The sequence below is a fragment of the Ruditapes philippinarum genome, unplaced genomic scaffold (assembly GCF_026571515.1).
Source record: "Ruditapes philippinarum isolate M1 unplaced genomic scaffold, ASM2657151v2 ctg202_1_1_1_1, whole genome shotgun sequence".
Classification (NCBI taxonomy): Eukaryota; Metazoa; Mollusca; class Bivalvia; order Venerida; family Veneridae; genus Ruditapes; species Ruditapes philippinarum.
In genome coordinates this window covers 611,334-632,296 of record NW_026857221.1, presented here as the reverse complement: position 1 = coordinate 632,296, position 20,963 = coordinate 611,334, and the positions used below count along the sequence as shown (strand labels likewise).

General features: G+C 31.1%; 1 long non-coding RNA gene across 1 annotated transcript; it reads right to left on the bottom strand.

The window, feature by feature from the left end:
* Positions 1-345: 345 nt before the first annotated feature.
* Positions 346-7,481, bottom strand: LOC132749089 (uncharacterized). Its single transcript, XR_009628369.1, has 3 exons — positions 7,460-7,481; positions 1,475-1,613; positions 346-490 (listed from the first exon to the last, which is right to left on the bottom strand). It is a non-coding gene; the product is annotated as an uncharacterized LOC132749089 (long non-coding RNA).
* Positions 7,482-20,963: the final 13,482 nt, after the last annotated feature.

The following is a 20,963-nucleotide window of genomic DNA, read 5'->3' as shown; positions in this document are numbered from 1 at the left end:
AGGCTAAAACATAAAATTTCAATTTTTCACATAGATCAACACGAGCACTTAAAACAGAAATATAAATAAGATATAACTAAGAAATATACAAGAAATACATTGAAAATTGTATGTTTGTGCTATTCTCAGTCCGATTTGAGTAAAAAGTGTTTAAACGCTTTTCAATTTTGGGTCATTTTTCACTATTATAATAATTATTCTGGAGAAACGGACTAGCTAATGATCTGAAATTTTGCACATAAGTTATTAATATAGATCTACATCAAATGGAGTAATAATCTTAAAAAATTGTTTCCAGTCCCGTCATGTCATAAAACCTCAGTGGAGTCCCTTTAAAGAGAATAACATTCAGTAAACTCTAAAACTTCACTTACCAGTTTATCAACTGGATTAAGTCTCTGAATATCTGTTTTAGTTCATGTCAAACTTTCAAGATATTCTTGGTTCTCTCTAATAATTGTCTTCTAGACATAGCCACTTTGTAACCCACCTGAGAATAAAAAAAAAACATTTTGCTATTAATGATGTACAAGTTTAATCTGAATGTGTTTTAAAACTTTGAAATTCATCATTACAGGTATACCAAATATTGACAATAAACTGAATAAAGCCACAAGAAAACCCCAAGGTGCATAAGTACACATGCTGACCAACATTCTTGTAAACTTTCAGGCTTACAGGTCATAAACTTTTTGAGTTATGTGCAACAAAAGTTAAAAATTGTAAAATTTTACTAAGTCAAGGGCAATAACTCTAAAAATACTATAATTATCCACACGAAAATACCCAGGTGCACAACTCACATGCTGATCAACATTCCTGTAAGGTTTCATGACTATAGTTTAAATACTTTTTTAGTTACGTGCGACACAAGTTGAAAATTGCAAATTTTTACTAAGTCAAGGGCAATAACTCTAAAAATACTAAATATATCCACATGAAAATACCCAGGTGCATAACTTCACATAAAGAGCAATATTTCTGTAAGGTTTCATGACTCTAGGTTAAAAACTTTTTGAGCTACATGCGACACAAGTTGAAAATTCCAAATTTTTACGAAGTCAAGGGAATAAATCCACAAACAAAACCCTATGTGCACAACTTCACATGCTGAGCAACATTTCTGTAAGGTTGCATGACTCTATGTCAAATACTTATTGAGTTATGTGCGACACAAATTGAAAATTGTAATTTTACTTATTCAAGGGCAATAACTCTAAAAATACTAAAAATATCCAATGAAAATACCCAGGTGCACAACTTCACGTGCTGAGCAATATCACTGTAAGGTTTCATGACTCTAGGTCAAATACTTTTTGAGCTATGTGAGACACAAAATGAGAACGGACAAAGGATGGATGGACGGACGGACAGGGGTAAATCTAAATGTCCCCCCCCCCCCCTTAAATGGGGGCACAAAAGGTCATTAAATATTTAAGAGAATCACAAGCAGTAAACTCTGAAACCCTCTTACCAGTTCATCAACTGGATAAAGTCTCTGAATTAAACATCAAGTATGTCTGTTTTGCCTCATGTCTAACTTGCAAGATATTCTTGGTTATTATACCACTCTCTCTTAAATGATTGTCTTCTGAAGCCACTTTGTAACCCACCTAAAAAATAAAAAAACAAAATTGCTATTTATGTTAGTACATATAATGTGAATGTGTTTACAAATTTATTTGCAAGTAGACAACTTTGAAATTCATCATTACAGGAATACCTAAAATTGACAATAAAGTTGTTTCATTAAACATACAAGAGAGTAAATAACATTATTATTTATTATCTCCCTATGAATGAATAGGCTACTTACATATAAAGCATTTGCTAAAACTAAATTCAAAATGTTGTTGGTCAATTGTACTTACTACAAAATGTACATGAAAACAACTGGGCATTAACTGTTATCTTGTGAGTGTGTGAAAAAAGATCATGTGACCCTATATTTTGTCACATTTTTAGTTGGATGAATTATTGTGCAGTAATGCTAGGGGCTTTACTTTGTGCTGTGATCCTTATCCTCAATTATCAATCAATTAAAACTGACCACCTTTACCAGTCACCAATAAACAGGTACAATTGGATTAAGAGAACATTATTGGCAGTTGCAAATACACTATTATTGAGGGCTTAAACTAGCATCCCAAGCTTAATTTTTCAAATATCAGTAATGATAAGTTGATTAAAACCATTATAAAGGTCTTAAAAAGACCTTTTCAGAACAGTTTTCCTTTTTAAAATTGATGAAGAAATAAAAAAGTTATGCAATTTTAATTTTCATTGAAAATGGCGAAATTTCAGAATTTTCCGCATATTATTTGCCTAATAGTCGCGCCGCGCCGGCGGAACCGACACGTTAAGAAATATGGTTAAACTTACAGTAAAAATGTCATAACTTTTTTTTTTTTGAGGTATCTTGATGAAATTTGGAACACTGCAAGATCTCCCTATGCTGCACACAACTGCTTTCCATTTTATGTACTATCATGACTTTAATAAAACAAAATAAACAACATTCGGTTACCAGTGATCTGAAAATTTATTTTATTTTCCGGTATAATGCTAAAATTTATTTTATCGCATGCATATATATCATACATCATCAAAATTTCATCACAATAATTTTTTTCATTTTCAATATATCATTAACAAAGTATATACATATCAAAGCAATTCAGTGCTTAATAAAATATATTTTATAAGAATAACTGAATAAGATTACATTAAAAGTAATTTAATTTAAATTACATATACATTTTGCAAATGAGATCCAAATATCTTATTCAAATAACCAGTGGTCTAGTGTCTTTTTTTATTATCTAACTACTTTACAGTTAGAAACAATACTTCTTAAATTTCACAAACAGTTTGTTTATTTCATCAGTTTCTTCAATTTGCCACATACGGCCAGAATTTAAGTTAAACCTTTAACTTTTGCTGAAAAAAACAAACTCATAAGGCATTGCCATCAGTATAGAGCTAAGGCCAGTCTAAACATTTGTGCAGACTGGCCTCAGGCTCTAAAATTTTTGTTTGATTGAATTTTAATTTTTATCTTGATATCCCAAAATATTTGTCATGGACCAGAACTGTTCACAAATAAGGGGAGATAATGTGTAAGCAGCGGGGTTGAGCCGCAATACGGTATTTCCAGGGTCCCATGCTGCACATATTTCTCATTCTGTGACATTTGGCACCTAACAGGGGGCTGTGACTACATAATTATAGCTCAAGAGTTTAATTTACATTGCTATGTAACTTTGTGAAAATCAAAGACAAATTTCAATATAGAGGGGATTGCATGTGTATGTCATGGTTCAAAACTGTCCACAATTTTAGGGAGATAGCTCAGTTGGTAAATTGCAGAACGGTATTCCCAGGGTCCAGGGTTCGAGTCCCTGTCAGGCTGCACATTTTTCTCACCCTGTAACATATTGATGAAAAGAAATCAGGAAAAGACAATTTAAGAAATTCAGCAGCTGAAGGGTGAAATAAATCTATGATAGAATGGATGCAGTAGTTGACAGTGGTAACACTGTATTACTAAACATCCAGGGGTTGCAAGTTTGATCCCTGCCATCCAAACTCTCTTTCAGACGCAAATTCAAAATTGAGGCACTTAACTCGTAAAATTTTCATCTAGACAGTTCCAAAATTGATGGCCGTCAAGTTTATTTAAAGAATTCAGTAAAGGTAAATATGTTGTTTTTTTTTTAGAAAAACAAGCAATATATAAGCAATACATAACATCACATTAAACCTGACATTCAAAACAAGAGCACAGCAAATTAAGCCAGGGCAATACACACAGAATGCAACCTTGTAAGTAACAATGATCAAAAAATCTTTAAAGAAGAGAACAGACTTTGCATTCATGAATTTTTTTTAAACATGTTCTATATTAAATATCCTCACTTTAACAAGAAATTGTAACAAAACAGCTTATTTACAAATTGTAAAGCTCCATATTGTACCTCTTGTTTCTCTTATTATATGATAGATATATTATCCTGTATATGTCTGAATTGAAATTTTAGACTCCAAAAAATGTTTTTAACAAGAGGGCCAAGATGGCCCTAGATCTCACCTGACCCATCAAACTCATCCGAACAATTACTTAGACAAGCATTCTGACCAATTTTCATGACAGGTGAGTCAAAAATTAGACCGCTAGAGTGTTAACAAAAATTTTTATTTTTAGCTCCGTTGACCTAGTTTTTCATCCGAGATGACCCATGTTCAAACTCATCTGAGCAATGATCTAGACAAGCATCCTGACCAAGTTTGATGATAATTGAGTCAACATGAGGGCCATGATGGCCCTGAAATCGCTCACCTGTATATAGGCTCCCCGGGCCAGGGCCAATTTCAAACCAGGGGCTTTTATTTGAATAAACTTGGTAGATACCCATTTGAAGATGTTTCATGATAAATATCTAAGCTCTAGCTGTAAGAAGATTTTTTAAGTTTTTACTATAAAACACATATAGGGAAAAGCATTGACCTCCCTGCCCACCTTTGGGCAGGCCAATTTTGACCCCAGGGCTTTTATTTGAACAAACTTGGTAATCAACCACTAGAAGATATTTCATGCTTAATATCTCTTGCTATTTGGGTTTTTTAAAAGAAGATTTTTTAAGTTTTTACTATATACAGTGGAACCTGTCTAATCCGAACTCGTCCGGACCAGAAGAAAAGTTCGGATTAGAAAGGTTTCCGGATTAGAAAGGTTTCCGAATTAGAAGGTTTTTTTACATGTTTTTTCTTGTTATTTGCAAAATAGTTTAAGGAAAGAAGACGGGAATGCATTTGAAATTGCAATTTAGATATTTTATTTTTGCAGTCTCTTATCTTTCATTTTAATACATGTGAATACAAAAATAAAGAAATAAAAATAAATAAATAAGCAAAAATATTATGTCTCAAGCGTAAGTTAACCTACGATGTTAAACAGGAGGCCGAGACATGATTAAATATTCGTACCAGCATTTGTCAATTGTTGTTTACTCTTATCCGAATCAGCGACTATCCAAATTCACTGACAGTTTCCATTAATTTTCATTACTTAATCACGTATCATTGAATCCATTACAAAGGATTAAAAGATATTTCTTTTGCATTATATCAAAATATTTATAGAAGCTGACGAAAAACAATCAATTAAGCAATTATAGAAGATATCAAGGCAAGCTAAGTGTAATTTTCACACCTTCGCAGATCATACGTTTCACCCATTAATCAAGCGAAATAACACTTATCAGTTTGGTGTATGTTTACACCTGCAAGATGTGCAATTATTTGTTATTTTGAATGAAGGTGTGACATTTGGCAAAATCTGTTCGGATCCGAGAGGTAAATTTTAGAGTAAAATAAGAACAAAAATTGAAACAATCGTCCGGAATTTAGAGTAGACAGGTTCCGGATCCGAAAGGTTTTTTGCTTTTGAAAAAAGAATGCATAAAATCGGGACCGGACACTTCGTTCGGATAAGAAAGGATTCTGGATTAGAAGGGTTCGGATTAGCAAGGCTCCACTGTACATATCAGAAAAATCAATGACCCCCCCGGGCAGGGCCAATTTTGACTGCAGGGCATTTATTTGAACAAACTTGGAAGACACTAACCAGATGATGTTTCATATTAAATATTTAAGCTCTAGCTCTTTTGGTTTTCTAAAAGAAGATATTTTTAAGTTTTTACTATAATATACATAAAGGGAAAAACAATGACCCCTTGGGGCGGGTCTAATTTTGACCCCAGGGCTTTTATTTGAACAAACTTGGTAGACACCCACTAGGAGATATTTCATGCTTAATATCTAAGCTTTAGCTATTTGGGCTTTTTAAAAAGAAGATTTTTTTAAGTTTTAACTATATACAAATAAGGAAAATCAATGACCCCCCGGGACGGGGCCAATTTTGACCTAAGGGCATTCATTTGAACAAACTTGGTAGACACTGACTAGATGATGTTTCATACCAAATATTTAAGCTCTAGCCCTTTTGGTTTCCTAAAAGATTTTTAAGTTTTTATTATATACATAAAGGAAAAACAATGACCCTCTGGGGGGGCCAATTTTGACCCCAGGGCATTTATTTGAACAAACTTGGTAAACACTGACTAGATGATGTTTCATGCCAAATATTTAAGCTCTAGCTCTTTCGGTTTTCTTAAAGAAGATATTTTAAGTTTTTTCTTTCGGTTGCCATGGCAACCAGAGTTCTGCTTAGAATTTAATTCTTTGAACAATTTTTGAAGTTGACTACCAAAGGAACATTCCTGTGAAGTTTGGTTGAAATTGGCTTAGCAGTTTATGAGGAGATGTCGATTAAAGTAAAAGTTTAAGGACGGACGACGGACGGACGTGGGATGGACGACGGACGGACGTGGGACGGACGACGGACTGACGTGGGACGCACGACAGACGGACGCCGTCCTGAAAGTGATCACAAAAGCTCACCATGTCACTATGTGACAGGTGAGCTAAAAATGTGACCACAAGAATGTTAACAAGGTTTTTCCATATTTGGGCGGTGTGACCTAGTTTTTCATCCAAGATGACACATATTCGAACCTGACCTAGAAATCATCAAAACAAACTTTCAGACCAATTTACAGGATATTTGGATCAAAACAGTAGCCGCTAAAGTGCTAACAAGATTTTTATATTTTTAGCCCCTGTGACCTAGGTTTTCATCTGAGATGACCCATGTTCGAACTCATCTGAGCTATCACCTAGACAAGCATCCTGACAAAGTTTGATGATGATTAAGTCAAAAATGAAACAGCTAGAGTGTTAACAAGATTTTTTTATTTTTAGCTCCGGTGACCTAGTTTATCATCCGAGATGACCCATGTTCAAACTCGTCCGAGCTATCAACTAGACAAGCATCCTAACCAAGTTTGATGATGATTGAGGCAAAACTGTGACCACTAGAGTCTTAACAAGGTTTTCCTATTTCTAGCTCCAATGACTTAGTTTTTCATCCAAGATGACCCATGTTAAAACTCATCCGAGCTATCAACTAGATAAGCATCCTGACAAAGTTTGATGATGATTGAGGCAAACATGTGACCGCTAGAGTGTTAACGAACAAGTGTGTAGGGATGACGGACGACATACGACGGACATTCAACCATCCTAAAAGCTCACTCTGAGCTAGCTCAGGTGAGCTAAAAATCCATATTGAGCTTTCAACCACTCAGAGTACTCTTCCTTTAATGAATACTATTAAAGTACTATTCTCCCTTGAATATTTTTTTTTAAATATTAAGATTTTAAATGACTATGTTCATACTTGACCTTAAACTGAGAAGGATGAAACATGAGTTCTGCACAAATATTTAGTGAAAATTCTAAAATTTGCCCCTCAAGAACATACACGAGTCAAGGTTAATTTGAGTTTGATATAAATTCGAGAATAAGGCTTTTAAAAACTGTTAAAAGGAAACTGTACCGTTGCTTGTCTGTACCAGTGTTAGCGACCACAACGGTATTCGTAAATATATTAGTCGCTATTCTGTACAACGGGTAAACACGGTCATTTTCGACGACGATTTTGTAAAGGATAAAGCATAACACAGGTATGCTTTCTTCTATTTTTGATGCAAATTTCATTTCTCTATTTACCCCGTGTGTTAATTTAATATGAAAACAGATATTTATTATAAAAAAATAAATTTGTTTCATCCATGTGCCATCCGATATCCGGTAAAATTCCGCCATTTTGAAATATTACGTCACCCATTAATGTTGTCATCCGGGCGTTACTGAGGCAGAACGCTGACCCGGATGAAGTTAAAAATAGTTATCGGGCTATCTGTTTTTTCCCAACTGGTTCCCCAGTCCTTGACATTTCGTTTTTCATAAAATATAAATAGTATGACATTCAATCATTATTTTTATCTAGTTTATTTCGGATGTCGTTTCTAGGACAATGAATTTTTAAAAACCCAACCATTCTTTTCCAAAGGGTTTATTTTTTCCCAAATTCAAGCGATCGATAACTCGAACCCCCCCATTAAAAAATGCCCCTCCCTTGCAAAATTTTAAAAAACAAAACCGAAGAAAAAGATTTAAATGGGTAAATAATAAAATTAAAAAAATTAAAAACTTAAATTTTTTTTCTCTTGCAAAAAAAAATTTTTCCAAATGTAAAAAAAGAAAACCCAAAATTTGAAAAAAATTGTGAAGGTTTTTAAATTTTAATCAATTTTAGCCCTTTTTTCCCATTTTTTAAAAATTTTAAAATTTTTTTTAAATTTTATATTAGCTTTTTATCTTTAATTGTTTTAAAAATTTTGAATTTTTTTTATTTTTTGGAACTTTTTTATGATCAAAAAAAATCCTTTTAAATTTTTTTATTGCTTTAATTTAAAAAGAATATTTTAAAATAAAAAGAAAAATTTACTATACTTTAATTATGAAAAAAACCTGAAATCCCTTTTGGTATTTTTTCTGTTTTAAAGATATTTATAATTTTATAAGTAATAATTAGACAGCCCAAATTTAAATCAATATGCATATGATATTTTATTTTCCCTAGGGGCCCAGGTGGGTAGTTTTGTTTTTTTGGGGTCTGTTTTGGCTTTTAATGACATAACTTCAATAGGGCTTTTTTGGGGTTTTGTGCAGGGTTTTCCCAATTTAAAAATCAACATGTTGTTCAAAAATTTTTGATTTTTAAAAACAATAATTTAAAAATTTTATCCCCATGACAAAAAAAAGTAATTGCCCATTATATGTTTTGGCAATTTTTTACCTTTAGCTTTATAACTTTAACTTAACCCTTACTTAATTGGATCTTAATTGAAACTAATTTAAAACCCCATTTTTTTTAAAAAATAAAGTCCCAAATACCCTCTTTTTTTCATTTTTCTTATTTTTTGTTTTTTTTTTTTTTCCATTTATTCATTAAAAAGTTGTTTAAAAGTTTGTTGTTTGCCAGTGTTTTTACTTCCCCCTTTTTTTCTTAAGAAAAGTTTTTTTTTTTTTTTCTTGTTTTAAAATTTTGGTCTTTGGTTTTCTTTAAATAATGGGGGATATTTTTGAAGAATAAAATTGGTTTTAAAATTTTTAAGTTTTTAAAAAAAACTTTTTGGAATTCAATTTGACTAAAAATCCCATCAAAACATTTGAAGTTTAATAAAAAAGATCCAATTAAAAAAACTGAACCTTTTTGGAAAGTAAAATTAATTAGAAAATTTTAAAAAAAAAGTATAAAAGGGCCTCAGGGGGATTTAAAAATTTTTGTTTTCAGCTAAAAAAAAGTGAATTTTAATTTTAAACCCAAACTTGCCCCTTTTTCATCCCAAAAGTTAATCCTAATTGCTAGCTATGTCTTACAAAACAGTTGCAGTGAAGTTATGTAGCTTTACTAAAAAAAGCTTATTTCTTTTCATTATTATATATTAAAAGGGTTTTAAATTGTGCGTCCATTTTTTTATCACTTTCATTTTGCAACACTGTTATGCTTTTTTTATATGTAATAAACATTTAAAAATTTTTGGAAAGTAACAAATTTAATAAATACATGTAGTGTTGTCTTTGAATATCAGTTTATTGATAGATATTAACAGATATTCAGCATTCATTAAGTCAATATTGATTCACAATTTGGATATCAATAAATTTAGGTAATACTGCTCTACTTATATTAATACAAATTGTCATCAAAGTTCTGACAGTCCTAAATAATAGTATAATAGACTTTAAATAATATTTCACTATTAACAAAAGTTAACAATCTGATCAGATATTACTTATATTTACAAGTTAAAGAATTGGGAATTTAATACTAACAGTGACCAAATTTATTTAAAAAGATCATGTTACATTTTTTTTAAAAAAAGAAAACCTCAATTTTTATTTATTTTTAAAACAAACTTGTAGCCTGATGGAGGAATTGACAGAAGTGAAAGAAGAAAATTTTAAACTGAATGCATCTGTATCACATATACAAATGAGTTGAATTCAAAAGTTGAGAAAAAGTTAAAAAAATTAATTTACAAAAAAAAGATTTGAAAAGGACATGTAGTAGAGAAAATTATTGGCGTGAAAAGTATAGAAAGCTGGAACAATCTGAAAATGACTTAAAATATACAGAAAAAGATGTTACTAGATTCCTTGATGAAATTACTAGGCTTAAGACATTACATGAAGAAAACAATTGAAAGAATTAGGCATTTAAATGAAAATATTGATTCATTAAAACTTCAAAAATTCAACAAGAATCTTTTCATATATGTTGTTTATAGGCAAATAGTCAGTCACTACAGAAAATTCAACAAGAATATTTTTGATGAACATACAAGAACATCAAAATATGGAAGTAGGTGGGGGCTTTTGCCAACTAAGAGATTGACAGTGGCAATTTATAAATTTTTTTAAGGATTAAAAATTAAATTTTTGCAACAAAATAAAGGGTAATACAAATTAGTTTTTATTTTCAAAGAAAATTTATAAATTTTTAAATTTTAGGCAAGTGAAGTTTTTAATCAATTTTTGGGGGGGGCCAAAAAAAATTTTAACAATATAAAAAAACAAATGGAAAGCACCCTTCTGAAATAAAAATTTAATAAATTTTTAGAAAACTCAAAAAAATTTTCCCAAAAAAAATGAAAATTTACAAAACAAAATAAAAATTTCCAAAAGAAAAATTTTGATGGAAATAAATAATTTTTTTGGACCCATTTTTTTTTAAATTTTGGTTTATAACATGTAAAAAAACTTTTTTAAATAAGTAGAAAATTTTTGCTTTTTAAAAAAAAAAATTTTCCTACCCAAAAACCCAATTTTTTAAAATTTCGGGTTAAATTTCGGGAAATTTTACGGGTTATTTTAACGCTTTTAAATTTTTGCTAAAAGAGGAATAAAAAAAGGGTTTTGCTAGGGAAATTTTTAAAAAATTTTTAATCATTCAAAAAATTTGAAAAAATTGCAAGTTTGTACCTTTTAACCCTTTGGGAAAAAATTTTTTTTTAAACTTTTTAAATTCCCCTTTAATCGGAATGTTATCCCTTTTACAAAACAATAAAAAGGATTTTTTGGGTTGAAAACCCTAAGTCAAATGCGTCTTTTTTTTTTTTTTGTTTTAAAAGACCCTTTTCTTTTTCCTATTTTAAAGCTTTTATTTTGAATTCAAAAATTCATTTAACCCCTTTTTTGGCTTTTGTATTAAAATCGAAAAAAAATTTCCCAATTCTAAATAAATTTTAAAGATATTTTTATTAAAAAATTTTTTCAAGACTGAAGTTAAATTTAGATGTTTTTAAAAAGGAAAAAACACTTTTTAAAATTTTTAAATTTGTGAAAAAAGACAAAGAGTGTATGAAAGTTTTAGTTAAAGAAAGTGAGATAGATGGGCATGTTGAAACTATTCTTTTAGTTATCTTACCTGCATTATTAAAATTAATCACAAAACAGTATAAGGATCATTTACAAGGTGGAATTCATGAGAACTTAAATGAAAGAGAAGTAAGCAGTGTTGATAAACATAATAAATTTCCAGAAAGAGTTTTTTTTCATATTTAAGACCACATATTATCTTACAAAACCAAACATAAAAATTTAGCACTCGAGTCACATATAACTTTTTCTCTAAATAAAACAAATGAATGGTTGAAAGGTCAAGATAAACATAAAAATGATATTATAAAACAGTGTAGAAGAGAGGTCAATTTGGAAAGGCAAAGGTTTTAAGGAGAGGGAAATGATACTGGAGAAAAGGGGATTGAAAACAGAGAAGAAGAATTTAGGAAAAAAAGATGAGCTAGAAAGAAAAAGGGTAGAAAAACTTGAAAAAAATCACAAATGATATGATGTTTTATGGGGCCTATGGCAAATGAAATAAGAGTTTGAAGCAGAATTAAGAAAAAAATAGAGACTTAAGAAAAGGCAAAGAAGAAGCTCTGAAGGGTCCAATTACGGTTCAGAAAAGATGTTTTCAATCAGTTGGCTGATTCAAATGTTTTTAATTTTTAGTGAAGGTTGTAGAAGGAAGAAGACATCTGTTAACTGTTACAGAATTAAAAAATATGTTTGTTGAGCTTAATTAACAAAGCAAAATGAATTCCCTGCCCTAACAATTGCTCATTTTTTTAGTTGGGGAAAAAACTTAAGCATAGGTTTTTAATGAAGATTCATGGTGAAAAGGAGGAAAAGTGGTTCAAAAAGATATGCTGATTTATCATCAGGTAGCCAATATATTATAAAACATTCTATTGTTCTGTTTTATTAAAAAAAAACATTATACAAAATGTTAAATTAACATAAATTATATCCTTTTTCCTTAACTTCTTAAACATTTGTGTATTGCAATTCCTGTTTTGATTTGTTTAATGTAAATTATACAGAGAAAAATGATATATACAACATGCTTAAATGCTGCAGAGGAGTTAATACAGAAAGATTGTAAAGTAATTAGAAAGTAGCATTCTGAAAGATTGTAATAATATATAACCAGATAGTACTTATATTTTTGACTGTAAAATTATGTAATATCATCAGTAAATATATGCTTAGAAGTGTTATATCAAGTGTTCAACAATCGTGTTAACAATCTTCCCTCAGATATTGAAAAAAAAAATTAAAGTTATTTTTTACATATTAAATTTTGTAGAATTTGATAGTGAGAAGTGTATATCCTCATAAGGTGAAACCCCAATTTTTATATTGTTTCAGGAGTCAGATGGCTTGCTGCAATTGTCTGTTAACTGAAAGTAGTTTTACAAGTGAACAATAAAAGACGATCAGAGAAACTGAAAAAGGAAGAAAATTTTTTGGGTTTTGATTACAAGGGTTTTTAAGCATTTTTTTAACATAAAAATTTTTAAAAGGGTTTAGGGAAAAAGTAATAATTTACAAAAAATTTAAAAAAAAGGATAAACTAAGGGGTTCCCTCCCCTTTGAAAAAACATATAAATTTCGGACAATGAACCCCCCATAACCAATTTTAATTTTGACCTATAAATTTAAATTTAAACCCCAAAAATTTTTTTATTTATTTTTGAAATTTTATAAACCAATTAAAACTTTTAAATTTTTAAAAAGGGGGCCTTTAAAAACTTTTATATAATTTAATGATAAAATTTTTTAATTTTTTAAAAACAATACAAATTATTTTTTACATTTTTTCCCTTTTTACCTTATAAAATTTTCCCATTTTTTTGAAAATTAAGCTTTGGTTTTACACTTTCCTTCCCTAAATTTGGTAAGATTTGCTTTAAAAAACCACACACAAGGTTTTTAATTAAGTGTAAAATTTCATGAAAATACTCATTTTAACCCATGGTTTTCCCTTTCCCCTTCCCAATATTTAAATGACTTAAAATTTTTCATTCCCCTTTTTACCTTACATTTTTCTTTAAAACTATAAAAAAGGTTAAAAGGGATTTTGTATTTATCGTAATCTATAATTTAAGCATTAAATAAAATTATTTTACTTTTTAAAAAATCAAAAAAACCCAATCAAATAATGTATTTTTATATTCATCCCAAATGGTCAATTTTTTTTAACTAAAAAATCCGGACTTTTCCAAAAAAAAATATATTAATTTTAAAGTTTTTACTGTGGAAAAAATGAAAAAAATTTTAAAAATTTCATTTAAAATTTATAACTGTATGAAATTAGGCAAAAAATGGCAGAAAAATATGAAAATCTGAAAATTTCAAGGGGAGATAAATCTTGATTTTTTCGATCAAATTTGAAAACTGACCATATCATTAAGTTTGTATTGAAATTATCTTTCCAATGATATATAGCACTTATTACTCCAATTTATTTCAAATTTTGGCTTGTGGTACCTACCAGTGTGTACTGTACAGCATTGAAACTTGTACTTTTTGTGGGTTTGGAACTTTCTTCAACGGAGACACACTGTGCAAGAAGCCAACAATGTCTTCTTGCCTTTTCTTCTTTTTTCCTGTGGTGTGGACGCCATGTTGTTCAGTTGTTGTTGTTTTTGTTTGTTTCTTTTCGAACTTTGTGACGTATGGCGGGAAAACCGAAGAACAGTGAAATATATAATTCCCAACATTGACTTCTCTATATTTTGATTTTGAACAATATTTAATGTTAAAAAACTTAGTGTAAAAATATACAATCCAAATTAAATTATTTATCTTAGAACAAAGGTTTTTGGATAATATTAATTTGATCTCTTTTACACAAATTACTCCGCTTGGGTTAGGTTAGGTTTAATAGTACTAATTTAGTTCTGTCTTATTTTGATGTAGGATGAACGGTAGTAAATTAAATTTGCTATAATATTTATCAAAATAAACATAAAATTCATAAATTTCTGACACTTGCAGCACCTAGTCAGGCCCATTTTAAAAAAGAATTACTACCCATGTTTGGAAATGACACATAAATAAAATAGAGAAATACAGAATCCCTAAAGAAAGCACAACACGACAAAATTGAAACCACCCAAAATCACATAGAAAAGGACTAGGTAGTGCATATATACAATGAGATTAATAAGTAGAGTTCGTTATAAAAGGAAACACTTTGCACAGTAGCAACAAATGCAATATAAACGTAAACAAGCAATTATCATAGTATTGCAAGCAATCCATAAGTCCCCTACCGGTTAGAACCCCAGCAACATTCTGAAAGGCCATTGGCCATTTACTTATGTCTCTATTTTAAGTAAATTTGTTGAAAAAGTTCTTTTTTTCTTTTTAAAGTGATCACAGGGAACAGTTTTTATGTACAGACAGACAGATGGAATGAAGGACACTCTAAAGTTATTTTTTTTAAATATAACATTTTTAAAAGCAAAATTCTTATAAAGGAGATAACTCTTGAAATAAAGATGCAAGACGTCATACACGATGTAAGTGTAACAAAGAACTATTAGTAATGAAGGTGTTGATAATGAATGTTTATTTTGAATTTGAAGTAAAAGAAAGTTAACAAAAAAAATATTTATTTTTTTTTGCATGAAAAGTTCAAGGGAGGAAATTCTGATAAATTATGTGCTAGAGTTGTAAACCTTGTCACATATGATGTAGTTGCTGACTAGAAACTTATATTTAAAATTTGAAGAAAATACCTTAAGAAATAAAGAACTTATAGTGAAAAAATGTAAAAACTAGAATCAGAAATCTTGAAATTCAGTCTATTTGTTGCCATAGCATCCAGAATTTTCAACATAGGAAGAAAAGAAAAGGATGTGCATAATTTCCAGAATGCCATCTGCCCATATTTTAAGTTTCATAAAAATATTTTCAGTACTTTTTGCGTTATCACTGGATCCAGGTTATGTGTAAAATTTGCCATATTTTCAGTCTATTTGTTGCCATAGCAACCAGAATTTTCAACATAGGAAGAAAAGAAAAAGACGTGCATAATCTCCATACTGCTATCTATCCATATATCAAGTTTCATAAAAATATTTTCAGTAATTTTTGCGTTATCACTGGATCCAATTTGCCATATTTTCAGTCTAATTGTTGCCATCGCAACCAGAATTTTCAACATAGGAAGAAAGGAAAAGACGTGCATAATCTCCATACTGCTATCTATCCATATATCAAGTTTCATAAAAATATTTTCAGTACTTTTCGAGTTATCGCAGGATCCAGTTTTGTGGACTGACGGACGGACGGACAAACGGACGGACTGACTGACGGACAGACGGACGGAGGGTAAACCTAAAGTCCCCTCCGGTAAACCGGTAGGGGACTAAAAATACATTTACAATAACAAACTAGATCTATTTATAAGACATTGTATTAACATGTATATAATCATCTGGGCGTGAGTCCATTGCTTTTCCTTAGATAGGCTAGATAGGCGTTGATGTGCAAAGATTTTGGATTCACACAGAGAAATACAATTTTATTATCAGGCGGTGACCAATATGTTTCACAAGTTCCCTCTACACTTCCATGCGGCAAATCAAAATTACAAAACGGGGACACGATGGCCCTGAGACCATCATCTGAATGGAAGTAGGTAATTAGGTGAAGGTCAAAGTTTATACTACGGCATGACATACATGTACCTTTAAATCTTGGGATGGGTTTTTTTTTAAGAACTGACTTTATAATGGTTGTTTTCTGGGTTAGCACTGTGGATTTTATTTTGTAGAGATTCGATCTTTCAGAACAGCAGTAGACAATCTTGTGATCTAACCAGTGAGTTTCTACTGTACCCACAGTGGCATCAATATTTGTAATTAACAAGTCTAATGCTGATAAATAATCAATTGTAGGATCTTTAAATCTTTAAATTGAGGGGAGGGATAAAGGAAAAAATGCGTCATGCAACAATTTACATCTGTTTCTTTTTCTTTTCTTTTTTTTAGGGGGAGGGGATAAATTTGAGTTCTTCTTAAAATGTACACGCAGTCTAAATTGACAACGTTTCAAGAAGTTAAGAAAAAAAATGTCATTTAAATGACCGTTAGATACTCATGTTAACTTCACAATATCTGTCCACGTTCCCATTTATTTTCTGTGCAGTCCTTTAAATATCTCTGTAATAATCACACTGATTTCATTGTTTTAATGTTACGTAATGTGAACAGCGATTAATTTTTTTTATTCGACTTGTAATACATAGTGTATCAAAGTGTACATTTTTTTTCAAGGAAAAAAGAAGAAAGAAGAAACAGTCAAATATATTGTGTATTTTTTATTTAAAAGGGACGACCGTACTGACGTAAATATACTAGTAGACAGTAGAGCCACTACCTAACAATTCTACTTGACAAATAGATATACTCACGGCTGTAATTAAAACCGTGATATACTCTATTATAAATGTTTTTATGACAAAATTTTAGAGACCACCATCAATATGCAAGATCGTGCCGTTAATCATTTCCTCCATGTCACTCAGCAAGAACACCGTCCCGCCCGAAACATCCGTGGGCTCTGGAAGGTACCAAAAAGAGAATAAATTCATATCTCATACTGTCAGAAGGTGTGTTAAGATGAATACTTTATGTACAATTCCACAAATGAAGCAAATTTTGTGAGCATGGGGATTTCTATCTTATTTTTGAGTGCTACGATTAATTTTGCGGTTAATGTTTGATTTAACCAAAACATTTGTGAAAAGAAAGAAAAAACATGTATATACATGTATAACATTTGTATAATAAATTTATTGATTTAACAATGATGTGCTTCGAGAATAAAAATCATTACCAGCAAAATGTCCAATTGGTGTTCGAACAAGATATTTCATGTGTTTCTGCGGGTCTTCCCAGGCTCGTCTGCCCTGGCATGTCTGTCATCACAATAGTTGGATGGATGGTATTGACACGGATCTAATTAAAAAAAAAGTTTAAAAAAAATCTTTATATACAAATTAACTTTCAAAACAAGTTACAAATGTGGACCATTCTCTGACATGCTCTTATTGACAATATTTCACGTGCAATTCATGTGCAATATAACACGTGCATTAACGACATGATAAATATTATAATATAAGCATATGCCAATAATTTGTCCTGGGTATTTTATTTAAATCAAAAGCATTCACACATTAAAATGAATTATAATCATATATGAAAACTAACAACGCGCGAAATCAGACATTTACCTGATGTGGTCCAAGTTCAAGTACCATAACTCTTGTAAGTGTATCGACAGTCCCCTTTGATGAACATTATGACGTGTGCTCGGGGAACGCCACATTTGTCGTCATGCTTGAGATGTTAACAATAGCCCCTCCTTCTCCTCTCTCTATCATTCCCTTGGCAACGACCTGAAATATATTAAACCACAATATAACAAATGATATGAATTGCAAGTACAACATTGAGAATTACTCTATTTGATATCACTTAATTTGTAAAAATGGAACATGTATCAGCATTTAATTGCTTTAAATTGACTCAAATCTGAATTTACTAAACATGAATTTTATCAATGAAATAAATCCCCGTGATGGATGTCAATTTTTGTTTTCACTGATATATCTTCCAAGATAAAATGACACTTTGTCACTTGTTAAATCTGTCAAATTATCAGGAAATAACAATTTAGGAATCAAACTAGAAATGTGTCCATAGGACACGGATGCCCCCACACGCCACTGTTCTGTCAATCTTATGACTCTAGGTCAAATATTTTTTGGACTACATGTGCCACAAGTTGAAAACTAAAAATCGGAAAAGGGCCATAATTCTGTTAAATTTGGTCGCAGCAAAAGTTCCTTCCTTTACTACCATCTACACATTAAGGTTGTTAATCCCTGGAAGTTTAAGCAAAATCTGCCATCCGGTTTAAGAGGAGTTGCGTTCACAAAATTTCTACATAGTATATAATGAAAAAATAAAAAAAGGGCAATAATTCTGTTAAATTTGGTTGCAGCAAAAATTCCTTTCTTTACTACCATCTACACCTGAAGGTTGTTCATCCCTGTAAGTTTAAGCAAAATCTGCCATCGGGTTTAAGAGGAGTTGCGTTCACAAAATTTCTACATAGTATATAGTGAAAAAATCAACAAAGGGCCATAATTTTGTTAAATTTGGTCGCAGCAAAAATTTCTTCCTTTACTGCCATCTACACATTAAGGTTGTTCATCCCTCTAAGTTTAAGCAAAATCTGCCATCCGGTTTAAGAGGAGTTGCGTTCACAAAATTTCTACATAGTATCTAGTGAAAAAATCAACAAAGGGCCATAATTCTGTTAAATTTAGTCGCAGCGAAAATTCCTTCCTTTACTACCATCTACACATTAAGGTTGTTCATCCCTGTAAGTTTAAGCAAAATCTGCCATCCGGTTTAAGAGGAGTTGCGTTCACAAGATTTCGGGACGTACGGACGGACGGACTGACGGACTGACGGACGGACGGACTGACGGACGGACGGACAAGTGCAACGCTATATGCTCCCACATTGTGGGGGCATAATGAAGAGAAATTTAAAACATTCATTTAAAGTCATGCAAAACTAAACGAACCTGTGAAACGTTTAACTAATGCCTGGAAATTGACACTGAATACCCTGAAAATACCAATCAGCCGTGTCATGACAAAACCAACATAATGGGTTTGCGACCAGCATGGCATCCAGACCAGCCTGCGCATCCGCGCAGTCTGATCAGGATCCATGCTGTTCGCTTACAAACCCTATAACAAGTAGAGAAACTGATAACGAACAGCATATGGATCCTGATCAGACTGCGCGGATGATAAAATTTCGAAACCCTCAAATGTACATGTAATGGAGATGATTCATTTTACAAAAATATGACATGTCTTTTGTTCAATTGTTACTGTTTTCTTAAATTGTGATGTTTCTTAGAACAAAACAAAACATGTGTAATTATCTCGCGACTGACACAACCGGCCAATAAACTCGACAAGAAAAACGAATTTTTCTAGTTAAAAAAAAATCTTGAAATAATTAAAAATCGGAAAATTTTACTTTATTACATGAAAAAGAAATGACTGTTTTTTTGAAAATGAATTCTGAAAAAAATGGCCCAATTTAATGAAACAACGTTGCATACACTGCGGAAAAATGTTGTTATGAAACAGCACACAATCACTTAAAAGAAATGATAACCACCTGAGTCTAAGTAGCCATTTTTGCAACTGATACCAAAGTAGCACAAGTGGTTCATTCAAAAATATGTTCAAAAGTAAATAAAACGCATTTAATGTATTGATAAAGATACATAATGTTTGAACATAAGCAACAAAGAAATACAGTAAAATAAAGAAAATAAGAATTCCTAAAGAAAGCCCAACACGGCAAAATTGAAAATGTTGCAGACTCGGTTTGATTTAGCATGTTCATGGACGGGAATGTCAAGTGCAAACTACCGTCCACCCCTTCTAGCACCGGATTAAGCAAAATTCAACATTTAAACATGAAAAGGTAAAATTTTGAATTTAGAAACATCCGCATATGTGTTCATACGCCAGATATCATGAAACCTTCGATGTGACACAGTAGTGCATACCATTCCATGAAAAGCGGTGTATGGCCCCCAAGTAATAATCAAAGGGCTGCAAGCTCTGTGGTATTTTCTGATCTTTGCAATCTAAATCGTAGTGTGTATCTGTATGTATTTTTCAGTATAAGTTTTTTTTTATATACTATAATTCATCTTGCAGGGCACCGAGATGCAGCGACTGCGTTTGGATTTTTTACTATAACAGTTTGAGTTTGATACATACGGAATTTTGCATGACTAGAGTTGCATCAAAATTCATTTATGTTCATTGTTTTTGACAATTCTATAAGCCAACGCTACTTTTAAACTTTGAATTCGTTGTAATTTGTTTGATACTTGTACCAAAATAAAAATATTTCTTTCTTTAGCATCACTAGTTTTAAGCTGTTTTGAGAACTACTTGTTGTTAGGTTTGTCGTGAAGCTTCTGTGTCAGAGATTGATTAACATCTATAAATATATGTACGAGCTAGGCGACATTTTACGACCTCCAAACTGTACAAATAACACCAGTTTAATTAATGGAGATTGTTTTTCTAGGTGTAGGACTACATGTTAACCTGTCAGAACTTCAAAGTATTGCGTCTAAGCCAGAGCTCGTGTTCAAAGTGGACAACTTCAGCTCATTGCAAGTTATTGAAGAAAAAGTTATTACGGAGATTTGTAAAGGTTTGGTTGTTTGTAAGCATTATTTACATTGATGCATACGTGTTCTCTTCAAGGTTACTAAAACTGTACTTGTATTGTTGTTATGTATGTAAAATTTTAAGATAAATTAAGACGTTCTATCATTTATCAAATTTGGAAGATTTTTAAAATGATTCACACGATATTTTTTATAAAGCATTAATGGTAGCCGACACCGACTAAATGACTTTATTTTTACTGTGATTGCGGGGTACTTTTCAGATATTACATAATGTAGATCTAGTCCAAATAAACCGTCAAAGATTTCCCAGCTTTGCTTAATACTGTATAAGAATAACGTCAGTTTGTTGTTGTTGTTTTTTCTTTAGTCTATATTTGAAATAA